General features: G+C 41.0%; 1 protein-coding gene across 2 annotated transcripts in view; it reads left to right on the top strand.

Annotated features, from left to right (window-relative positions):
• ARHGEF12 (Rho guanine nucleotide exchange factor 12) overlaps positions 1-23,193 on the top strand; it is an 80,246-nt gene that overhangs the window by 9,373 nt on the left and 47,680 nt on the right. The window lies entirely within an intron of this gene.

Here is a 23,193-nt window from a genome sequence, read left to right on the forward strand (position 1 = left end):
TCTGGTTTTAAGAGGGTGATTTTCACTGCTGCAGACTGGTGTATAGCCATCTGACCTGAGTTAGGTAGGCAGCATCATAACAACTTCGAAAAGATACTCAGGGGGAACTGTAGTAGAGAGAAGGGAGTGAATTTATGTGAACTCCCTAAATGCGTGTGTGTGTGAACGATGGTTTATCAGAAATACTTCTGTGTCAAGGATGAAAGCTCTTAGCTTAGAGATCTCGTAGTGATGAACTGCAGCTCTCAAGTTGGCAATTTGTTCTTGCTGTCTGTTTAGAGAGACAAAATGATAGGTTGTGGTTTGCCCTGCGTAGTCCCTGTGGTTTCCGTAGCGGAAGTGGTTCATGTGGGTGCAGATCTGATCTTAGCAAACCAACAAGCTCAATAATTTTGGCTGGTGAAGGTGGTATGGGGATACTGCAGAGAGAGCCGTTTGCAATTGTTGTGGGATTTTCTTTGTTGTAAGGATGCGTCAAAGTCTGTAGGGCACTGGTAATATGAATACCTTTGTTGCCGACTTCTTCTCTACCCTTGAGTTACAGTAGAACCTTCAGCAGTAAAATAAAATATCTTGTAATAGTTCAGAAATGGATACATGATCTTGAAGAACTGTGCTCTGTATCTGGTTTAGTTGCTTCAGTGGTGGGTGCCTTCACGTGCAAGTTTGATAATACTTACTCAGTGGTTGGTAGGTATAAAGTTGCCAAGCACTGCAGCCCTTTCAGCACTGAAAGGCCTAAGTTTGACACTGGGGCATGTCGGGTCCCTGAAGTTACGTAAAATGTTCAGCCCACTCACACTATGGAAATTGTTGTGGGAATAAACCCCCTTAATACTGGGGGATGGAGGGGGAAAAAAAAAAAAAAGAGAAAAGAGGCAAGTACACTTCTGTGTTCTTCCAGCGTGGAAAGATGTAGGAATGTTGGTGATAGCTTTAAATGCTAGTGTGTTGTTTATTTTGGATGGTAACCCGTGCAACTTCAGCTGTATGTATTGCATAGCAAACCTTGACCTCCTCTCCCTTTTCCTTTTAGTAGACTTATTATCAGGTTTTGCACTCATCAGTGAGACATTAACTATATTTTTTGGTGTCTGCACCTGTTCACCCATGCTTCTGACTCCCCTTCCGTAAGTGGGGTAGCTGGCTGTGCTCTGCCCCTAGTGATCCAGATGCACAGTCCCTGGTTTCGGCCAGGAAAACACTTCTTTCCTGGTAGTGTGAAAGGTGCTTGCCTGGCTGTGAGATCCAGCAAGGAGGGAAGAGTTGCTGTGTGCTGATGGTGGCTTGTTTTGACAGTTAGCGCCAGCCTTACTGGAGGAGGCTGGTTCTCACAGCAGAGCTCCTGGATCACGTGTAAAGCAGAAGCAGATAATTAAGCTTAGCTGCATGGGGGAGAGGAAATAGCCCTGCAACAGGTTCGAGTTTTGGGCAGCCTGCAGATCTAAATCCTCTTGCTGGAATCCAGCCAGATGGAGAGAACCTGCTCCTTTCGCCCTAGCTTTTTTTTAAAAAAAAATATTATTTTTTTTTTTTAAATCATCGTGGCTCTGTGGCTACTGGGAGGTAGCTTCACTGAGCCTGCTTGCTTACTGCAATGACAACAGCATCACAGGAGCTCGGAGTGCGCTGAGAATCCTGCTCCATCTGTTGCTTTTTGTGTACGGAGAAAATGGCTCCTTCAGGTCTATAATATGCTTCTTGGAATATCGATGGGTTTTGATCAGTTGTTGGATCAGCTTCAGAAACTTGAAGTGTACTCCACCAAAACAAGTTGTTTCCCTGGTTTTATTGGGAAGCGAGAATGTATTTTTCCCAAAATAAAGTGTTCGTTTAGAGGGTGTGTAGGGATTGAATTTTTCTTTTCCTTTTTTCTTTTAAATGAAATACCTTTTAGATCAAAACTGCAATTAGCCCCAAAAGAATGATTTCCACAGTTAGATCAAGAGGAAAAAAATAACAAAGAACATGCAAATAATGAGGTGGGGTTTGGGTGTGGTTTTTTGTGTTGTGTGTTGTTTTTTTTAAAAATTAATTTCTAATTGATTGTGAGGACAGGCACAGAGGGACTCTGGACACTTCAGACAAAGACTGTTCTGTTCAGGGACCTTGTTTATTTAAATCCCCATGTGAAATCTCTTCATCTTCTTCTCAAAGTTGTATTTGGATCGGTTTGCTGTGGTAGTAAATTTTGAAATACAATGATTAGCTGTATGGCAACGAGAAGCCTACTCAAATATCTGGGACCCAAAAACGGAAAGCTTGTTTCCTGCGGGATTTTCAGAAGTTCTTTCTCAGTCAGGCTAAAGCTAGTAGTATTCCTGAAGGTGGTCGCGTGCTCTGAGAATCCACGAGCGCTGTATCCTCCCTTTGTCTCCGTTACCTCTCCAGCTGTGTGTGCACTGGCTGGAGATGTCAGGCTGCATGAATCTGGCACGGGAATAACAGATCTGTGGGGCAGCCCTTTGTCAGTGACAAACACTTTGGCTGTCACTGTGGCCCCAGGATCTCTTTCTCCATGGCAGTCGATCGAGTTCAGTTGCATGATAACACGCAGGAAGAAATGCTCAGTAGCGAGTAAATTTTGTCTTGTAAGATTGCGAGCTGCCTGTACTGCTGCTCCGCCTCCCTCTTTTCCATCATGTGGAGATGTTTGCTTTAAATTAAAGCACTTCTGTTGGCATCCTGGTGGTTTCCATGCTGCAGCGGGTCTGATTACATATATTCCATTTCAGAACCCCAGGCAGAAAATACCTTGGGAGAAATTGCCTTACTGCGGGCCGTTAACAAGTTTAAAGAAAACTGTTATTTCTAATACTGGTTCAGTGCACTGAGAACTGATGTTTTGCTGGTGACCAGTGCTTAATTTTTATATTTACAAGTTTCTTGCATGTGTGGTGACTTGAATCATCTCAGTTACTCAAACTCAGCTGTTGGTTATGGTGATAATGCAACGTTTTGTTTAGTCCTGTGAGAGTGTTTGGCTGTTGACAGCTGCTGATGGGTAGTAATCATGTTAATACAGTACAGTGGAAATTGGAGAGGGAGGTCTGTATGTGGTGTTTGGAGCATGCTTTGATACAACATTGAGGGAGTTCTGGTTTCTTGCAAGCATGGATGACTCTCAGATCTAGCTGATAAGAACAAGTATAATAAAGTTTCTGTAGGTAAGCTGTGTGCATGCTCTGCTTAAATGCTTAATTATAATACTTAATTTTGTATATTTGATGATCAAGTGTTATCTGAAAAGCAGCTGCAATTACGGTGTTAAAATTTGCCTGGTTTTAGCACCATTCCCCCTCCAGAGGCTAATGCAGGAAGTGTCTCGAAGCTGCAGCAGTGCTCAGCTTGTGAGCAAATATGAAAAACTTCAGATGAATCAGCTGCCAGGCCCCACCAAAGTGCTGGCCTGCCCCTTTGAGGAAACATACCGTCATAATTACACGGGTATAACTAGCTGCGTGAACGCTCATCCTTTGGAATTTCAAAGTAAGAGGCAAATGCGCTGTTGCAGTTACAATGGTAAAGCATTCCGGCAAGATCTAAAAATCTTCTTTTTCTCCCTGCCCGTCTCCTGACCCTTTGCAGGGCTCCAGCGGTGTGCTTTAGGCGTGATGGTTGGTGTGGAGCGGGGAGATGGAGAGCCCTGGAAAAGACTGTTGATTATGCATTGGCTGGAGGGCAAAGGAGAAATTGTCAATAGGACAGACTCTGAAATAAAATTAATTCTAGGGGAGGTAACTCAAACTGATATTTGGCTCATAGTCAATGTCTGGAAACACTGTGAACTCTAAATATCGGTGGTTGTATGTTCCTTGTCTCACTGAAGCGATGAGAGAATGGAAGTACGTTCTAGTGTGTTAAAGAAATGGATTTCTGCATTTTCAGAGGCTGGGGCTGTGAATACAGGTATTGCGACCTTGCATGTTCGTTTCCCCCCACCCCGCGTTTAGAATTTGGGAGCGTAAGGCTACAGATGTGTAACACAGTAACAGTAAATCCAGTGCTGGCTGACTTACGGGGTCAACATTTTGTTGCAGTTCATGTCCTTTTTTTTTAATTATTATTATTATTTTTTAAATTTGTATTGTATTGTAGAGCTGGGGCAGGATGAAGTCTATGGTGAGTTGTGAATGACCTGCAAAATCCTTTGGAAAGAATTAAGTTCAGCTTGCCCCCCTGACCCTGGTTCTTAACATATAAGCAGTTGGTAAAGTTTTTTAGGCCTGAAAGTATTTATTGCTGAAAATTTTCAGCAATAGAGTGTACCATAACTAGGTATTGAGTGCTAAACCCATGTTACTGTTCTTGTGTTTTTACCTCTTTGAATTATGACACAGTTTAAATAACTATGTTCAGCAGTTTGCTATGAGTGAAGTAGATTTTATCTTAGAAAATGGAGTATCCCTGTTCTCATTTTTCTCGCTTTTCAATTTGTCAACTATACAATAATTACTTTTCTCTCTCATTTAGTATGCTGGTTTGGCATTGATTCAAGCTTTAATTTAGTGACTGGAATAAATACTGTGTTTCAGAGCTGTTTTGGGGGCCTTTTTTTTTTCATTACAGGCTTACTGGAATCGGTTGAACTTAATTCAATGACAGGATAAGCAAAAATGTGTTTAGATAGGCTGTTCTGAAATGTTTAATGCCTTCTAAAATTGTTCGTGGTAAAAGATCAAGGAAGGAAACAGTATGACCTTTTAAATGAAGCTCCATATATCCCATTTTCCTACGCCAGAAGTCAGCCCAGACAATGAGACTGAAAGAATTAGGGTTCTCTTTCATAAAGGATCTTTCACTTTTTGCTTTTACAGATAGGTATTTTTCTTTATTGCATCACAGATGTAGCAGACTTTACAGCTGTCTTTTAATCAGTTTCCATATTTGTACCAGAACTTTCTTATTTTAATTACTGTCTGTAGAAAATTGTTCAGTAGCATATTGTGTGTCACAGTGGAAAATGATGGGTCCTTCTGTAATTTTTTCTTGGGTTATCAGATACTTTATTTCAGTAATAGCTATTACTAGTAAATGCGTGCAATTAACAATTGTGCTTAAAGTTTTGACGACTTCACTATTTTCTTTTTTTGAAGTTGTTTTTTTTTTTTTTTTTCCCCCAAGCACTGCATTCTGCTTAGGGTTAATGCAGCCATGCATTAAAAACGGACAGATGTGATTCAGTCTTGTAGTGATTGACTCTGTAAAGTAGGTTGCCAGTCTAATCCTAACTTGTGCTGATATGTGCTTTTTAGTCAGCTGGCTGGAGCCTGGAAGGTGGGTTTTGTTCAGAGCAGAGCTAGAGGACTTGTGTGGTGAATCATTCAGTGAGGTACATCATAAATTGGGTTGTATCACAAGCAGTAGAGAGCTGTTATATTTTCTTGTCCTCTACCCCTGCATTTGTGTTTTCTCAGCCTGCTCAGTTTATCAGTTTCTTTCATGTCTAAATCATCCTTTCCTCTGTGGGTAGTACTTCTCTGGAGCTCGTCCCACTTTTGATTTGACCTCCTCTTGTTTCTTCTATGACAGTTTTCAATTTGAATTTTGCCTGGCACTCTACACGTGCTGTCTGTTGAGTTTCACATAGTGACTGCTAAAGCTGTCAACTAATAATGTACTTTAAAAATGGAGCTATTTTTTAGGGGGTTCTCATCTGGTATTTGGGATTCTAAAAGCATTTGGTTAACTCTTGTGTAGCAAAATGCTCTGAAACCCCAAAGCTTGCAGGTCTTTTGGCTTACTTGCATGTGCGTTGCTAGCACTCACTTTAACTTTCCTTCCCAAATATGTTGTGTATGCCAAGTCTCTGTGACATGGTTTCTGTACCTCACGGGGTGCCATGCAGACTTCTCTTACTAATCTTTTAAAAGAAGGAATTATGGTACTAATTTAAGATAGAGTGGCTTAGTACTGGTCAGATAATCTGGATAGTATTTCTACTTCGGCAATTGTTGATCTACTTTTTTACTGCAAAAATAATTTCCTGTTTCTGTACCTCGGTTTCCTATTTTTCAAACTAAGTTCCAGTAATTTAAGGAATGTTTCTAAGGACCTGAAATAATGAAGTGTCTGTATATGTGAAGCAGTGGTTTTGCAAAATTTCTACTTTATCTGACGTAAGCTCTCTTTAAATTGTCTATTCTGACTTGCAGAGATTGCTAAGGGGAAGCTTCTGTATCTTTAACTTCCACTGACTATTATGTAATGCAACATACTTTGGATGCTCAAATGAAATATTAACTCATTTGTTCATCAAGTTGTCTTCTGTTTTTCCATAAAGCATGGCCAAAGTAGGCAAACAGAAGATTTCTTAGTTGTATGCTGCTTGTGAGTTGTTGCTATTTCGGGCCGATAAAAGTACATGAAGATACGGAGGCTTCACGGTGCTGGGAAGGGGGAACGTACCCGCTGTGCTGTGTCGGTGCGCACAGCTCTGCGCAAGGCAGGAAGGAATTGCCTGCAGGCGATGGAACAAGTGTGTGGATGACAGCTGCAGGTCAGGCAACGTTTGGGTGCTGCTGCTGTCAGAAACTGTATCGAAGGATCAGTATCAGTTCTGTAAAGGCAGAAGGTCAAAGACCAAGGTGTGTCTAAAGCAAAAATAAAATGGACGTCACTTGAATATAAGGCAGCATAGCAAAGAGGGGAAAAAAAAAAAAAAGGAAGAGTTTATAGTTCTCTTGACAAGAAAGAAGTATCATTGTGAATGAAATATGAGAGTTCTGACCTTTTTGTGGAGGGGAAAATAAAAAAGAAATTGGTCATACTTTCCTTAAAGTAAACTTTACTGAAGTGGAGTTCAATGTCTCTAACATTTTTGTGACTTCTAGGTAGGTATCTACATTCTGAGTAATGGCCCACTGTTTTTGTACTTGAAAACACTCAGATGTGTCTAAAAGATGCAGGTAATCTAGTGGACTCCGTATTCTTGCAGGATCTTGCTGAAATATGTCAGATTTCTTGCATATCTTCTTGTCTGTACTTCTATATTTACAATCTCTTTCTCTCTCTCAGGAAAAAAACCCAAACAAAACATAGCAGCCTTTTGCTAGTCCCTGCTCATTTGAGATGCATGGTATGGATTTTGTTGCTTTATATAAAAGATAGGAGGAATTAACATCCTGAGCCCACCAAATGAAAGAGGGAGGTTGAGGGTCAGTGCTCATAACATACGGATTTATAAAGTATTTAGATACTCTGATGGGGGATCTGGACAGCCCTTCTGCCCATCAGTTACGATTTTAGGGGCTAAGGAAGTGCATTGGCAAGCTTTTTGTATATTGATGTGATGTGTTGTAATGTTAGGGATTAATTGATTCAAAATGCATGTATCCATCTATCCCACATCCTGTGTCTGAACTAAATCCTTTTTCAAGAATAGGTTTCTTCATCCATGCCTCTTAGAACTTCCCAAAAATTGTGAGCGAGGTTCAGCCTCTTGAGCTAAGCTGCAAACAGGATGCTCAGTGTGTTGAAGCCTTAGGTTTTGTTACAGAAACTCAGCCAGCAGTGGTAGTGATCAGATGTGCAGCTCTTGCTGCTCCATGGATGCTTTTTTTTTTTTTTTTTTTTTTCCACAGGGGTGTGGACTCCATTCCTTGGGGACCATTTTGCTTCCGCTGTATGGAGCTCTGGGAAGCTGTTCTTTTCCCATGCCTGGCTCCTTATTGGGGTAAAGGTCTGTGAATTCACATAAATATTTACCATATCCCAGCCTGACCAGCTGAGAGCTGCTAATACTGTTATTGAACAAGAAGAGCATTGCTTATGTTGCTTGCAGGGTGTGTGGTTTGTGTACAGGCAAGCACTGAAGCATTCCTTAATCAATAGAGAGTGTGAGGGAGGGAGCAGGGACCAAAACTGCGGTTACTTGGCAAAGAATGATAGAACAAGGAGATACGAAAATTCTGGGAAATGAAACCTGAAATATACAGGCTTGTAACTTGTGTGGTATTTTAGCAGCTTTACCTTAATTGTCTTATGTTTTATTACACGTTTTCTAGAAGGACGAAGAAATGGGGCTAAATGAGGAGTTAGCTACTTATTCTTTTACCATCTTTCCTATGTTCTTAGGAGAGAGTTCTTTTTAAATGATGTGGAAAGTGGCATCTCTTGTCTATGTCTTCTTTCATTATCTTCCTTCTCTGCTGTTGTCCAGGACTGTAGAAATCCCTGTAGATTTAAAATAGTGATGCTACATTTACAGTTCTAGCCATATCTTGGCTATCTCTGATTTCTTCTAAAAAACTGGTTGCACCAGACTCTTTCTTGCTTTTTTTGATCAAAGATTTTTTTTTTCTCCTCCAAATTGTTTTCTTATGTCCTGTGGCTGAGAGAGTACTGAGGGAAGGAAATCTGGGAAATCAGAGTAGGAAGCAAGATATAAGCTTCCATTCCTGAATCTTTCTTGTTTTTACACTATTTCCTGGCAGCTGCATCAGTTTGTACTTGAAAGGAATGCATTGTGTTGCTTTTTCCCCAAAGCTGTAGATAAAATATAAATAAAAATTAATACTGTAAAAAATTGTAAGTTTATTATGTGCTTAAGCAAAAAAACTACAGCCAACAATTAAGTCTTACATAACTGGTCTGTGTAGTTCTGCAGTGGTCATACTGGATTATAGTCCTGTTAAAAATCAGTTATTCCTATACTCTTCCCTATCCTAAGTAAGAAAGAGGACTTTGTCTAAAGTTGTGATCCATGCTGCCTTTGTGACATTTTGAGTCAGGGCTTAATAGGCTTCAAAAGGTGATTGGCGCTTTAGGAAGCGATGTTTTTTCCGAAATTCGGTATTTCAGGAAAGAAGCAACCTGCAGAACTGGCCCTGTTTACTTACACCAGTCCATCGTATAGTTTTTACAGTGTAAAAGAAGCCTTAGACCAAGAAATGAACAAATTCAGTGTTGGCTGCAAGAGTTCGTTCTCATAATAGTTCTCCAAAAGTGCTGTTGCTGCGCCCTGTGCTTAAATCCTTTTTCTTTGATACTTTTCCTGATAGACTGAAATTTCACTTGGATTCTTTAAAGTGGTTTTGACTTTGTTATAACGAAGAGAAGGCTGCAATATCTATTTCTGAAGCTTTTAAGATTGTTTCATGGTAACAACACTTTTCTTTTCCCAAGTGTTGATGCCAATTAGAGAGTTTTTATGTTTAAGGGGATTGAAAATATGCCTTCTGAGATAAAGGCATGACACCTGCCTTCAAGCATATTCCTGTTGTATTTCTCCATTTCTTCATTGACCTGAATTATTTCAAGTTAAATATTTTACATGCAAATTTCAAAAAGCAAGCACTCTGCTCAGAGGAATTTCAGTTTTGCAAGGACATAATATGTATTACTCTGCATAGTTGTAGATATTTGTTCTTAGTGATTGTAAAGCAACTTACAGATCTTAAATGTGTGGTTTTTTCCTGCAATAGGGAATGCATTGAAGGGAAAGCTGAGGCACACAGCTAGGGAATGTGAATATCTGTGGAGGGGAGCAGAGCTAGCTTTGAGCATCCCTTCCAGGGTCTGCTTGTTGGAGTGCGTTGTTTGGACCGCTGCAGTTGGTGAGAGAGTGCTCTGCGTAATGAAGGAAATGGGGAAACAGCAAAAATTTTGTTATAAGCAAAATATAGTTTACTAAAGTAAGGCATATTGGCCTGCTTGCATTGTTTCATCGACTTGTCACTTAATGATAAGGAGCGTTAGGGAGAAGAATTTAGGAAAGACTTGATTTTAAAATGTAATCCAGGTTTTAAAATGTCTCTGTTTTGACACCCTCGTTTTCGTTAGCAGTGGCTGTTTGGTGCACGTGATTCTCATTCGGGCATGAACAAACTGGATATGAAGCTGTGCTCTGGGATTTGCAACGACTTTTCCCTCGCTTCCTTAACTCTTTGTGATTTCATGTTTGCTTAAAAAAAATGCCCGTTCATTTTTTTTCTTCTTTTTTTTTCCTGTGTTTTGGGTCATATACCAGGACTCTGAAAGGAAGGGGTGCTAGCCTGTGAGTGTCGGAGCAGCTGGCTATGTACTGGATTTTTTTCTTTCCTCCGGTTACCATTTTCTTTTTGCGAGCTGACATTTTCTTTTCTGATTTGTGAAATTCCTAGAAAATGAGGAGCTGGGCAAATGCTTCAAAATACGAACCAATGAAATACAGCTTACTACTATTTAGAAAATGATAATGCATGCCACTGGAAAAGATAGAAGCATGGAAAATACATGCTCTGCCTGTGAAATTATTGCATACTTAAAACCATGGAGCAGATAGATGTAGGGGCAGGAGCTGATTTCTTTGGCTTCCTGTCTGCTGTGTAATTGTAGCCTTGATGCAGTTGTGGCTTGGAGATTATATTTGGTACCAGCATGCATTGGACTGGGCAGCGCAGCAGCTGCGGTGAGTGTACTCTAAAAAATTTGGTCATGAAAACTGAGGAAATGCAAAAGAAAGTAACTACGATTAATATGTTAAGTGGTTTGCTGCAGTTTCACCTTTTTAATAGGCTCCATGATTTGGGAAAAAAAGTGGAATTTAATTAAGAATGGTAATTCAAATCAAATTCACCCAAAATTATTTTGATTGAGTTAGACTGTTTTATGGCAAAGGCTAAAATCGAGATCTTGCTTTCTCCCTCATCCTGCTGTACGTGGGGGCTTGGATGCTTGTTAATGGAGAGCCAGGCATCGCACTGCCTGGGGCATAGTTAGAGCCCTGGGAAGATTTACATTAATCAAACACAAACAGACAGTGTAGCGTGAAGAAATTTCTATCCCGCTAGCAGTGCTCACAAACTTAATTAGGTTATTGGGGCAGAAAAAGAAAACAGCCCCTTCACCCTCCAATCCTTCTTCCCCAGGGCTTGACCAGTCATACAAGCTGTAAGAGCAGTAAGCTTATTGCCCCCCTGGTTTGACCTCCTAGTTTCTTTCTCTGGATGACAGAAAGAGGCATGATTTCATTCTCGCCCTCTTTCCTGCCCTCTTCTCTTCTAAAACAATACAGAGGCTCTGCTTTTCTGAAACTGTGTGCATTTCAGGTGCCATGGTGGTTGGATGTTTTCAAAATGCCTGAAAACAAAATACACTACGTGGCACAGTGTGACCCTGTAAAAGGCTGAAAGTGGATTGAAGGAAAAAAAAAATCTCACTGCCCTATGCCAAGTCTTTGTTCATGTGCCTCATGTGATGCAGTTTCCTTGATCAGTGATCTGATGTAATGACATGCGTGCCCATATATATCTGTGTGTGTGTATCTATATAAACCCACATATACATGCATGCGTACATATACGTAAATACATACAGAATTTACGTATCGGTGAAACATATACATAAATACATGTTTAAGTATATATTGTTCTGTCCCTCGGGACAGTTGGAAATGCTGAATTTTATAATCCTAGCTCTCCTCTGCTTTCTTGTTGCATGCCGTCTCTGTGGGATGTACGCGGATGCTGTTCTCTGTGTGTCCATTAGCAGTGCAGCGTTGGGCCACAGCTGATGGTGGTTGGGAGGAGGTGGGAGAGAAGAGGTGGAGTTTCTTCCCTTCCCTCAAGTGGTCAGTGAAACAATCAGGCAGATGCCTCTCAAGGATATCGGATAAGCGTAAAAAAGCCAGAAAGCTTCCAAGAGGTGTAGCTTGTGCTCCTCGGAGAGGACTTGGTCTCAGTGTACTCCCCCTGGAAATGGGCCTTTGGGATCTCCCTGTTCAGCTTACTTTGTCCTGTGAAACAGGTAATATCTGAGACTCTTTGTTCCTATTCTGTCATATATGAATATACTGGAAGTTGAGAAAATAGCTTCCTTGAATGCAGAGGGGGGAGAGAGGATTTTTCCTTTAATATCTGTTGGAAAAAGGGTGAGAGGGGAGGTTTTTCTCTTAGGTTATGGTTTTTGTTTGTAGGGTTTTTTTCCCCCCCCTCTTTTAATAGCTGCTATGCAAACCTTAGTTACTATTTTCTGTTTTCATTGTGAAAATGGCCAATTAAATATGCTTGCTGTGAAAATCTCTGCCTCAGTGTTTCAGCTCAAGAACAAAGGTTTTGACAGCTAGAAAAGATGCCTTAGATGCTGGCAGCACTACCTTCTTTCCATTTCCCAATGCTGAATTGCATACCAGCATGTTAGCAGAACCTCCTCATCAGCTTTCGCAGTCTGAAATGAATGTGATTTTTGATAAGCTGACGTTTTATCCATGTCAATGTTAAATTAGATTTTGGTGTTCAAGAAACCATCTTTGAGTGTTTTGGGTGGGTTTTTTTTCTGAATACAGTTTTCACTGGCCGCCTTTTTTTTTTTTTTTGTCTTTTATTGTAAAGTCTTCTAAAAATGAAGCAAATTGCATCAGTAGAGGATAGTCACAATAATCATCCGGACAGTGCTGTTGGTGCAGAATTGAGGCAATGTTAATACAGTGACAGCCATCAGAGCATTGAGAGACTCCTCTCCATTTCCAATAGTTTCTGATAATATATGGCTATGAGGATTTGATGTAGAAGGGCTGTGAGATGCTCATCACTGCTGGGGAGATTTGGTTTTTACATATATACATACAAAAAAAGGTTATATGTAAAAAGCTTTTTTGTCTGTGTTTTTTTTTGTTTTTGGTTGTGGGGGTTTTTTGGTTGTTTTTTTTTATTTATTTTATTTTTTTGTGAGTCGATATGCTGCAAAGTGGTTACTTAGTTACTTCCCTTTGTGGACAGATGCTCATTTTCCAGGAAGGCAGCACTGTAGGTGGCTCTGACATGAAGAGGTAACTGTCTAAAATACTGAGCAACAATCTGCAAGTTACTGCAAGCTCTGCTCTCAGCCTGGGTGAGAGCTGGCAGTTGTCACCATTGTGCCTGTATGGAGGAGGATGTACCAAGAACTGGTCTAAGTGATGTGGGTGGGGAAACAACTTAAAACTGGTATTGATATTTCTGATAGCTCAGTTATCTCTATCCCACTGCCACACATCTTGAGGAACTTTCCTTCCATCACCTCTTAGCAGCTGGTGGGTTTACTAAGTAAATGTTTTTTTTCTTTCTTCTTGGATTTTTATGTATTTTAAGAGACCCAAGAGGAAAATACTCATACAAACATATTCAGAGGCCTATTAATATCAATGTATTTGATTCGTATGCACTTCTCAGGATCCTGAGCCTTTTTGCAAGTACCACGGCTCTGCTACTGTTTGTTTTTTGGTGTTTTTTTTTTTTTTTTTTCTTTTCCTCTTCCATTTTATAGTAGAAGAAACTAGGCTTGGTGTTGCTGTGAAATCCTAATCCTGTGTTCTGCTCCAGTCCTTTACAGTTGGTCTTTCTGGATTTATCCTGTAATTTAGATGAAGAGGAAGATGAAATGTGAAGGAGCAAAGCATGCCACGAATGCCTGTGCAAATTTTTTCACTTCTAGTGCAGTGTATGCTATGTGCATCTTTTGTCTTGTGCTTTATAGGTGAGACCTCCTGCATTTCAGGGGAGAAGTAATACGTTTGCATATCACAGAAGTCTCTCTGTTTTTCTTAGGCCATGTAAATAACTAAGATAGCTTTGACTTAAGTATGTGGTGTTGATAATCTCTTTCTAGTTCAGTTTACATCACATTGTCAGAATATACAAAAAAGAAAAACTGACATGTATGGTTGAGAAACTTTCTGTGGATACTTTCAAAATATGAGTTAATGCTAGGATAGAAACCCTCTTGGGAAGTGTTGAAGCAAGTAAGCTGAAATATTCAGTTAGTTGCATATTTTTAATTTAGTCTCAAATAGTTTAGATTTCTATTGCCCTCAGTATTTGCATCTACATGAGTAAAACTTCACCAGCAGAATTAGCTAGATTGGAAGCTGTGCAGGACTAAGAGCTAATAATAATACTATGCAGGTTAAACAACGTGGTAATGTTTTCTTGGTCCTCTCTGCACTACAGCTTTTGTTGTAAAATTGTGTATCCAGTTTTTCCCTGGTGTAAATTAGGCCACTGGGAGCCCTTTGCCTTTGGGTAGTTTAAGACGTACTAGCTGTAAATTAGTTTATTGCAGCTGGCAAATATTTAGAAGCTTTGCAAAGGTCGTAAGGGTGGATATTGTCTGCACATCCCATGTAGAATGGGTGTAGTTTGACCAAAGGTTCATAACTGGGTGGGAGAAAGAAAAGGCAAGGCTGAAAATGCTTTTTGGTTGAGTGCTTAGCTTTGAACTGATAAATTCCTAGTTCTGATGAACAAGTAAGTCTTGGATTTGAGGTGTTGGCATTACATTTCTGGACCAGTAAATGCATGTTGACCTTTAAAACAAACTAATGAGAACTGAAGGAAAATGTGAATTAAGACGAAGTGCCTTTCTTGGAGCTAAATATTTTAGTCATGCTGACCTTAGTTATCGTAAGAGTAACTTCATGAAATTGTGTGTTGTACAGTAGGTCAGACAAACTGATAGTGCCTTTTGAATATATAAATCCATCGGTGAAGGTGTTGCTGAGCTATGTACTTCTGCTAATGTGTTCAAATTATGGTAACATCTATATCAAGATAAATCTCCAGTGATGTATTAAGTCAGGCATGAGTTCATAATGCTGAAGAGCAGAACAACAACTTAGCCTTGTTGGTTTTTTTAAAACATCTTTTGAAAGACATGCTGGAGGAATAGTAAATATGTCTTAATGTGGATACTTTCTTACTGGTATCCAGCTAGCACCCGAGCTGTATTTATTAGTTACAAGCTACAGAGGTGTGGTGTTCCTGTGCCAGGCAACTGTACTCACTTACTCACCAGAAATGTGAACTCTGGGCCAAATATTCAAATACGGCTCTGAACCTTGTACGTATATTTGCAGGACTTAAAACTGGGTAATTGGAGTTTGTGTTACAGTATTTTGAAAGCTACATTTCCAGTTGTGTTACATGCACCATGTTTTTTTCTCCTCCCTTTCTAATTGCTGTCTTCTGCTGTTTTTAAGAATTGTTTCCACACTAGTCTTGTTGCTGGTTCATAACAACCACAAGCCAGGTATGGCATTAATAAGGAGCTAGGCTGTGTGCCTAATGAAATGCAAAAACTGCTTGACACGCTGGGGCAACGCGAGTGATCTCCAAGCCCTTATGCGTGCGTTGGGTGAAAGCACATCCCATGGTGGCTGATGGCTTTAGGTTTCTATGGTTGGTTTAGGAAAATAAAATTGTCTGGCGCAGCGCTCTTGTTCTTTTGTCTCTTGCTTTGATTTTTGTGCATCTAACTAGAAAGCTTTTCCAGACGCCGTGTAGGAGGAGTGGTGGTGGGGAGGCGGGGAGTAGGGCTGCTTCCATTGAGCCAGTTCTGTATTGCAATTATTGGCAAGCAAAGCAAACATTTCATTTCCCCCTAATTAACTCCAGTTTAGGGAGGCAGGTTAATTTTGACTGCCACGCCCTGTCTGCGCAAGAAACCTTGTTGCTTTATTTGATCCTTTTGCAGAGAGGCAGTTCGTGGGCAAAGGGATTTAAAATGCTTTTCAGAAACGAAAACTGGAGAAAAGAAGCGGAACATACTTGTTCTGCACTTACCCGCCCGGCAGACAGCTGAAGCTCAGGGTGCCAAGATGATACGAAAATGTGGAGAAAAGAGCTATTTTGGAGCTCCTCTAGTACGGCCAAACCATGCATATTTCAGCTGCTTTTCCTTGCTTCAGGGAAGCTTGAGCTCTCCATGCCTGGGAATAGTTGTCTATAGCCTACTTCAAAATAAATAAGTGAGAAAACTGGGTCATAACTTCTGAGATCATGAGGTTTGACCTTGCTCCTCCTCTACCTGGTCAGTTCTGTTAAGTGGGTCATGCAATAAAAGCTTGCGACGAACAAATCGTGGACATTCCTTCTCTGCAGTGCTCTAAAGTTTTGTTTAAATTTTTGTTATGGTAACATTTTTTGAAGGTCGTCTTAGAAGAATAGTTGGCCTTTTTCAGTATTTCTGGTGTTTAATTCATCTAATTTTTTCCATTTCAAAGATGTTAATTTTTCTTTCCCAGAGGTGGAAACTGATGGATTTAGTAACTTGTGACCAGTCACATTGGGAAACTGGTAGGAAATCACCTGTGATTTGGCAGCCTCTGTTCTTCATCGGTTTCTGAACAGAGTTGATTCCGGTTTTGAATTACGTTGCTTGGGCAAACTGCATCCCTGTTGCTTGAATCTTGCTGTTAGGCTGAATCTAAAAGTAGCGTTGGGGAAACATGAGCAACTTGGTTTATTTATCTTCTCTTCCACTGCCCCTCTCCCCAGTTTTAGTTTGTCTGCTTCTACTCCATTGTAGATATATTAAACAATAGGTGTCCTTGTCTTAAAAGGCTGTAACTTCAGGCCCTGTAGATGGGAAGCTGATGCTTCTGAGCCTTGGAAGTCAGTCAGGAGTGGAAGAACAGTACTGGCTGCTGAAAATGTCTCTGTCCCCTCCCCTTTGTAGAGTTTCTGCGGGGACTAAAAGTTCTTGCAGGGTCCTGGCTTCGGCAGCAGAGCAGCACAAAGGCCACATTGAGAAAAGCTGCTGGGGAAGCCCTCCTTCCTTGCCTGCCCTGTAAATGCAGTTCTTTCTCCATGAAAAGCCCTGACATCAGCTCTTGGAAAAATCCAAGTGCTTGTGTCATGGAAAATAGCAGAGGCACTTGCTTGGGCTGGGACTGAATGACTGAACTGTGGATGAAACTTCTCTAGAGATGCGTTTCTTCTACCCTTTCCAAATGTTACTGTTCGTAGAGAAATCTAAACCCTTCCCATCTGAAAGTTTTACAGTGAAAGGGTGCTAAGGAAAGAACTACAGTTGACTATAGTATATTCAAAGTATCCTGCTTGTTGTTTTTAATTTATTTTTATTTTGTCTGTTTTAGCAGTGTGTAGATCCTTTTAGAGCTGTTCACATCTATCTGCAAAGGAGTATTTCCCAGAGAGAGCAATGTTCATTTGGAGGGGTGTACTACCTGTATCATCAGGAAATTCCATGTACCTCCAAAATCTCCGTGTTCCTGTAATCCATTCCATGAAGATTTATCTTTGTGTTCTGTTTTTCTTTCATCTTTTTAAACTGGTTTTTTTTCTTTTTTTTAGCTCCCTTCTCATGCTGCTGTCTTCTCTCTACCCCTCTTGATGAAACCCTCACCCAGAATAAATCTCTGGTTAACTGCAAGAATGAAAGATATATCTTTATATAGATACATATTTTTTTTAAAGCTCAAAGAGGAAACATCCCTGTGATGGAAAGGTGCTTTCACTAGCACCAGTGGAATGTTCTTTCCCTGTAGAAATACCTTCCTCTTAACTCCTGACCTTCTCGTCTTAAAGACGATCAGAAGCCTGCTAGCTTTCTAGACTTGTGAGAAGGCATAATTTTTTTCCCTTTATTTTTATAAAATTTGGCTTAATCTAGTTTAAGTGCTTAATGCTGTCAGTTGCCATGGTGCTGGTCCTTTGCATTGATGCTTATACTGATCCATTAAGAAGTATGTTGATGGGCTGTATTGGCTATTCTGTGTTTTCTAACCTAAAAGGAAGATTGAATGACACTTTCTAGTTAAGGTTAGAAACATTGGTGGGCCAGAAAAACAATATAACATTGACTAGGTTGGAGGTACTCACTGATGCTTCATTAGGGCAAATCCAACACTGAAGTTGTTGGGAATGTTTAGAAGGTGGAGAGCTGTGTGGAGTCAACACAGAAGATACTGGCTATATGGGCTCTCCAGTTGCTTCACTAAACTTCCTATGTGCCTTCCAGAAGGCAGTGACTAGGCTTTTTCACAAAGCTGTTGGTAATCTAAAGCTAATAATGCCACAGACAGTTCTTCCATGAGTCATTGCGTCAGCTGTGGTTGCTGCCTTGGACTCCTACAAAAATAACATGGAAACTTTTTATTGCATAGCTCGGTTTTGCCTCCTTGTGCACTTGCTACAAGTTCATAAGATCTGTCTGTAGGCTCTGACAGCGTCCCGGGTTCCATGCTGTTTGGGTCCCTTCTTCAGCCTGGCTGCTTTTCTGCACCTTGCGTCCCAGTCTGTTGTCACCAGTATGCAGTGTGGGTTTTTTGAGGAAGAAAACTCTGGCTTCCTGAGCTTATGTACTTTGATATGGGGAGAAGATGACACTGCATAAAGCTGCTCTGTAAGTGGGTTTATGTTAAGGTAAATAGACTTGATGTGTTGAATCAGTGTTGTCCACAGAATAGCTGATGTGGTTACACTGTAGTTTGTGGGCAGTATAGTGAAATGGCAGACTTTTCTGTCTGCGTTTTTTCTTGGTTGCTTATAGCTGCCCACTTGCTGCATCTGTGTTTCTCTCTATCCGCCTGTCATGTGCTATCTCATCAGTTCCTTTTACTCACCCACTGTCCTATACAGAACATGGCTACCCCTTTTTGTTGTGACAGAAGGACTGCCTTTAGATCTATATTAAGGTCACGTTGGTACTGCTTTTGTTCAGGTCGTGTCAGCAGTCTCCCATAATACCTTTCCCAGGGCTTTTTATAAGCCCTGCAAAAAACTGCTCTGGTGGATATCTGTGTCTGCAAACTGGGAAAGCAAACTGACTGGTTTGGTTGTTTGTTTTTTTTTTTTTTAGTTCCTGTCTCTTTCAAGATGAAACTCTGCGAATTATCTGCAGAATGGCATTTAAGATGTCCATGCTTACTGTACTTTCAAGGCACTTACTGAAACCTGCTAGATTTAGACAGATGTAGCCTTTTTCTGAGTGCTGTCAGTGCAAGTCCAACCAGGGTGTTGAAAATGAAGCTTAATAGGTACTGAAGGAGTTGTATGCACTAGATGCACTAAAAATAATCATGAAATTCTTCAGTGATTTTTTTTTTTTTAACTGACACCCAAGAACAGACTTCAGGTTTTCCAGTTGTAGGATCTGTTTGGGTATGTATGAGCAAGAGGAGAGTACAATCCAGCTCAGCATTCCAGGAGTGTGGCTGCTAGTTACACAACTTGCTTTTTCACCAAAATGCACGGAGGTGGTGCTGGCAGAAGGCATCTAATGCTTCTCCTTGATTTAATTGGTGAAAACCTCCTGAAGTAGGCTGATGTAATTTTAAATAGGCATAGTTTGGCGTTTTTACTAGGAGGGCAGGTCGAACTTTGAGTTAACCTTTGGTTTTCCTCTTCTCTTTCTAATATGTGAAAAAGATGAATGAGTGAACCTGTAGTATTTCTGATCTCTCCTGCGCTGGGGATGGTCAGGTGTCTTTGCTGCTGCTCTTGCAAAGTTACGAGTTCTGAAAGAGGGTTTGCCTGTAACAAAAGCAATATCTTATTTAAATGAAACTAATAAAGCAATGAAGAAGCTTCTAATGCAACTGTTCATCTTCTAATTAAAAATTAGTTCTGTCAAGCAAGCAGTTTTTGGCTGTTCTCTTTTGTATGGGTTTCACAATATTTCTTACTCATCTCGGCACAAGTTGTAGTAATTTATACTTGCATCGTGCAAACACACACACAAGCTTAATTTCAGGCATGTGAATAGTCCTGCTGAAGTAAATGGAACTGAAGTTAGGCACATGAATAAGTATTTCCAAGGTTGGGGCCCTTGTCTGAATCTAAATATTTTTGTCTTTGATCAGTTTTTGAGATAGCAGATACTTGAATTCTGGTAATATTTTAGTATGGGAGGAAAAAAACCCCAACATGGTTATCTGAACGCAGTGCTATTTATGGTCAGCTATATTTTCAATCTCCTGGGCTAGAATGGAATGCTTTGTACTGTTGGAAGCTGGGAATCCTTCTTGCTCTGGTGTGTTTTGACACATTAGGTCTTAAAACTATCTTTTTCTGTCTTGGCTTTGAGGTAGTTACTAGGCGTTGGTCCAGTACTGAATGGTGCATGCATGTGTAAGCTAACTTGGAGAAGTATAATTTTTAATCCACGGTGTTACCAGGTGTATTTTTTCTCACTTGGCTTTACGGTAAATAGATTTTCCTAATGCAGCATGACTAAGAAGACATACTTTTAGTAATTTGATGCATTTAAATTACTTAAATTATTTTTAAAAAACAAAATGTGACTTGGCATTTAATTGTTCCTGGTATTTGGGAGAGTGGAACAACTTGTTTGAAAATGTGCTGATGTTCATCAGTTATCAGACAAAATGTCTACAGGGTTTTATCATGTAGCCTAAACTTGCCAGCTAGATTTGGAATTAAATCTCCATCTGGTAACCGCACCCTGCTGCGCCTTCGGTTTGCATGGTGTTTACAATAGTAGGTGAAATACATTTTATATGATTATATATAGTGCTGAATAGACTTAACACGGGGATTTTCAGTACTACTGTCAAACTTAATGCTATTTCAAAGTGAAGATGAGTTTCACTGAGATGAATACTTGCTGGATAAATTCATGGGAGCTCTTCGGTGTTCATTGATTATACTCCACTTAGCTACTTTTACTTGGGTTTCTGCTGTAGTATGCAGGTGACATAGGGTTTGGGGACTGGAGAACATCTTCAGGAAATCACGACATGCCAGGTACTGCTCAGGTAGGAGGCTGGGAAAAGAGGATCTATATGAAGTGCTCGCCAGAGTGTGGCTAGCAAGGATGTTAATCGCAGCTGTAGTCTTCGCACAGCTGACTGGTCCCTCTCTGTTTCTTGTGATTTCATAACTCGGTGGCCTGGAACCATTTCAGGTCTGGGAGGGGAGTTTTCCCGGGGGATGTGCATGTGTGTGCTGGGGAGCTTTACCTCCAGCCTAGCTGGACAAAGCCCATCCTCTTCCTACTCCACTGGTTTTATGGAATACCTCCGAGGTGAAGCAAGTGCAGGGGGGCCCTGGAGCTCCCTCAGCCTCACCGAACGTGCTGCGTGTGCCTGCCAGGCTGTGCTGCTGTGACAGTGGCCTGCTGCCTGCCCTGGTTCCCCACCACGTCCCTCCCTCCCTGCCTGCTTCGGAGAATAAAGAAACGCAGGACGGAGAATAAAGAAACGCAGGACGGAGAATAAAGAAACGCAGGACGGAGAATAAAGAAACGCAGGACGCTGGCGGGCGGCCAAGGGGCTCCAAAGTTTCCGGGAGCGGCTCCCGGCCTGCTCCGCAGCCGCGCTCCGTGCGGCCTGCCCAGGGCGCGGGGCAGGGGGAGCAAGGCCTGCCACCCCAGGCCTGGGCTCGGCTGTCCCGCCGTGGGTGCTGGCGTGCATCGGGGTGCTGGGGACCCTTGGGCAGCCCTGAGCGTCTGCCGAGTGCCCAGCCTGCCGCTGCGAGGGGGTGACAGCCTCGGCGTGGGAGACGTTAGCTCCCGCTCAGCGGGGCTGCTGCGCGCACCCCGAACCTCAAAGCCCAGGAGAAACTCCTGCTGATTTTACAGACAAAACCTCTGCGTTCTCCTAAATAATGCATGTCAGTGGTCTACGTATAAGTAGAAAGGTTTCACACAACTTTCTAGATCTCTGGGACAGAGCATTTGCACTTCATCCTTGAACAGATAATAATTAGCTCTAAACCAACGAGAAAGGTACAACTTTATTTTGTCCATAAACAGTTTCTTTTGCTGGAGCATGAGCCTGGACCTGCTGGTCGCCCAAGAAACAGGATAAAGCTTTGGGATAACGTTATTTCACTTAAATTCTTCATTAAAATATTTTCTAGTAGTGTTAGGATTCTTAAATGCAGCTCAAAAGTTCAAGTGCATCAGGTAAAAATGTGGGATAATTCACCTTAACTGTTTTTTCCTGCCTTTGGAGGGACGATGGGTTGTCTTTCCCCAGGATCCTTTTTCTCCTTTTCTGCTTTTCAGTGAAATACTTGATTACTGCTGCATGTGTTTATGGTGTTCAGACAGGGTCAGGCTGGCCTGAGGTGACTTTTGTCATCTTTGCTTTGGGATTCAGGTTGTCTTGCACAAAGTAGTTCCTTACTGGTTGAGATCTGTAAGTGGGAGGACTGGATTCTGAAGAGGTCTGGCTTTGCAGGTGGAGCAGAACGAGGAGAGGCTTGGTTAGCTGCACATTTCTTATTTGAATCTGAGTGGATTTCCCAGACTTCTAGGATTAAAATATTGTGCTTTCTGGGGAGAGGAGGAAAAAAAAATTGCTTCTTATGCACTCTATATGCAGCCTTTTCTCTTCAGTTAATTAACTTATGTGCAGCTTTACCCATAGATTCCTAAGGCTTATGCAATCAAGGGACCTATCTACCCCCTTAATTTTGAAAGCGGTTGTTGTATTTCAGCTAAATTTGATGCTGTTATCTAAAAGATTGCATGTGTCTTGATGTGTATAATTAATTTTGGTAATCGACAACATTTTAATCTCACTTGCATAATGTGTCATCAGCTGTTTGTTTCAGAGTTGCCATATTAGTGCATGCTTGCATAGGGGATTGGCATGTGTGAGCTGGCCAGCATTTTGGGTGTATGCGCGTTCAATGGAATACCTATTATTCAAAGTGAGGGATTAAGTTGACTACTTGTGCTGTGTATCCAGTTATGTTTTTCAGGTAATGGGAGGGAGTTACTGTAGCTTTAAGACTGTGTGGTATTTCTGGCTGGGCCACTTTACGTGTAGTTATCGAGGAAAAGGGAATAGGTGAATAGGTGACAAGGTGCCTCTCCTTTGGAGAAAGAAGCTTAAAACATGAGGGGGGGGTGTTGGGCAGCTGTCTCGGTGGTGCTCGAGGAATCTCTTGTAGCGCTCAGAGAGAATGGTTTGGTTCTGCGCGTTGGACCCGTTTGGTTGAACAAGTTCGGTTTGGTCTGTCCTGCACTGTATCCCTCCTTGGGACTGTCCTGCACTGTAATGCAGATGTTCCATTTACCTTTTACCAAATAGGTCTGCTTAAAGCTAAATTTAAGATAGTAATAATAATAATAATAATAAATAAAAGGTTGATTTGTTTAATGCCCTGTTAACTTCCATGGTATTAGCTTTTTACTTGAATCTCTTCTCTGCCTCCATCTCATCCTCACCCCATTACTTCTTGGAAAACCTGTATAAACTGGAGAAACTGAATGCAATAAGGGTAACTGTTATGTATATGGGTGAAATTCTCAGCTGTAATAATTGCAGTTGTCTTCATTTAGAGCAAGAAGTGACTTATGCTTTTCTTGTACATACACACACAGCTCTAAATGTCTGTATTGCTTTCTAGCAAAACTTAACAAGGTAGGAATGGAGCTAAACTAACAAATTCTGAGAATAAAATGGTTCTGGTTTATTTAGTAGGAGTTTGTACCTTAAGCTAGATGGCATACACCTTACTC

This window comes from Falco naumanni, chromosome 16 (assembly GCF_017639655.2).
Source record: "Falco naumanni isolate bFalNau1 chromosome 16, bFalNau1.pat, whole genome shotgun sequence".
Lineage (NCBI taxonomy): Eukaryota > Metazoa > Chordata > Aves > Falconiformes > Falconidae > Falco > Falco naumanni.